General features: G+C 55.2%; 1 long non-coding RNA gene across 1 annotated transcript; it reads right to left on the bottom strand.

The window, feature by feature from the left end:
* Nucleotides 1–1291: 1291 nt before the first annotated feature.
* On the bottom strand, nucleotides 1292–1916 carry LOC128803990 (uncharacterized). The gene is made up of 3 exons (XR_008435891.1): nucleotides 1845–1916; nucleotides 1459–1764; nucleotides 1292–1375 (listed from the first exon to the last, which is right to left on the bottom strand). It is a non-coding gene; the product is annotated as an uncharacterized LOC128803990 (long non-coding RNA).
* Between the last annotated feature and the right edge of the window lie 294 nt (nucleotides 1917–2210).

Here is a 2210-nt window from a genome sequence, read left to right as displayed (position 1 = left end):
GAGCCTAAGAGCTGCACCGGGAATTGAGACCGGAGCAAGAACAACTGCTGCCTGCCACCGCTCACTGCTCACCTTGCCCACTTACCTTGACCGCTACTATCTGGCTTTAGTTCCTAAAAATAACAACAAAGAAAATAGCTGTAATACAGAGGCACCATTTATACTCCCCCTGCAAAGACAAACGGTGACTGACCTTCTCGGGGGACCCCCCTCACCCGGGACGGGGCCCTCTGCCACGGATTCCATCTGGCTGCGTCTGAAAGAACGTTAGCACAAAAGTCAGAGCACTGCAGGATAACTGAACAGCTCCAGATAGCCTTCATCAATCTACAGATCCCATCTAGAGTCCAAATACACCCCACATTACAAATTTCCAGGCCCCAGGACACGCCCCATTCTAGACCTACACCAGGCTATGCAGCAGGGCAGAGCAGCTCCAGGCCAAATACCCAGACACCCGTGACACAGAACAAGACAAACAAGGGGACACAAGAGGGGGAGAAAGCTCTGAGCGAGAAGAATGCCCTCAGGGAGCCAGAGACTGCAGAATGAGATGACCTAGCTGAGACTGATGGCGAGCCTCTAAGGCTCAGAGAACCCTGCAGGAACAAGATGCTAACTGAATGACCTATTCCAAGCAAGGCAGAGAAGGATGCCCGAGAACCCTAGCGTCAGAATGCTCTACGGATCTCCGCATCGCTACGAGGCCTAATCTGCTAGAACGCATCCTTGCCGTCACTATTGTCACAAATCACAGCTGTCGAGAACAGCCCAGAACAAGACCTCAAAAGACATCTGACCGGATGCTACTCTGATGCCTGTCCGGGCTCCCGAGCCAAAGGCAAGAAGGAATCAGCACGGGGCCGAGGAACACAGAGATGAGAGATGCTAAGATGGACGCCCGGGCTTCCGATAAGCCCCTCAAAGGACTAAGGCAAAAGACACAGAAGGCACGACAGACAAGTGACACACCGTGCACCGGCACTGCTCTGCCCTGAGCACTTCAGCACTGTGAGGCTTTTCCTTTATGTGGCCTAAAGGGCCACCCCCATCTCCAAAGCTGCCTCCAAAAGCCCTCCCAGCGCCTCGCTTCCATCCCCTCTCAGGGTCCCAGCCCTCGACTTATCTCTCGGATGTCCGGGGACGAGAATCCACGTCCGGTGCCGAGGAAGGCCGCCTCGCCCGCTGGCAGTCTCCTAGAGTCACCGACTGTGGCCCCTTGCTCGGCTACAATCAAGAACACCAAACATCACTGCAGGATCTTAGCTGCACAGCGGCCAATAACCAATAACAATTCTGCTACTCACCATTCTCCTAAGAACGTCCGCCTCATCTGGCCGCGCCCGGAGGCCGATGCCCTCGCGGCAGGGTCTGCCTGGGTGAAGAGGAGACGAGGTGACGTGGCATTGCTGAAACTCGAGTGGACCCTGGCTCCTCCTCCCTAGCTCCCCGACTTACAGCAATTCCTCGGCCGCTCCTGAAGGCTCCCCGGGTGACACCTTCAAACGACAAAGATCAAGGCTTCATCACAGTTCCGTGCACTGCTTCCCGAATTCCCACGAGAGTGACGAAGCGGGGGTCTGCGGCCCCGTTGCTGAGGGGGGTCTCGGCGTAATACGAGCGGACCGCCTAGAGCACGCAAACAAGAACGGAGCCTAAGAGCTGCACCGGGAATTGAGACCGGAGCAAGAACAACTGCTGCCTGCCACCGCTCACTGCTCACCTTGCCCACTTACCTTGACCGCTACTATCTGGCTTTAGTTCCTAAAAATAACAACAAAGAAAATAGCTGTAATACAGAGGCACCATTTATACTCCCCCTGCAAAGACAAACGGTGACTGACCTTCTCGGGGGACCCCCCTCACCCGGGACGGGGCCCTCTGCCACGGATTCCATCTGGCTGCGTCTGAAAGAACGTTAGCACAAAAGTCAGAGCACTGCAGGATAACTGAACAGCTCCAGATAGCCTTCATCAATCTACAGATCCCATCTAGAGTCCAAATACACCCCACATTACAAATTTCCAGGCCCCAGGACACGCCCCATTCTAGACCTACACCAGGCTATGCAGCAGGGCAGAGCAGCTCCAGGCCAAATACCCAGACACCCGTGACACAGAACAAGACAAACAAGGGGACACAAGAGGGGGAGAAAGCTCTGAGCGAGAAGAATGCCCTCAGGGAGCCAGAGACTGCAGAATGAGATGACC

This window comes from Vidua macroura, chromosome 2 (assembly GCF_024509145.1).
Source record: "Vidua macroura isolate BioBank_ID:100142 chromosome 2, ASM2450914v1, whole genome shotgun sequence".
Classification (NCBI taxonomy): Eukaryota; Metazoa; Chordata; class Aves; order Passeriformes; family Viduidae; genus Vidua; species Vidua macroura.
This window is presented reverse-complemented; position numbering and strand designations above follow the sequence as displayed.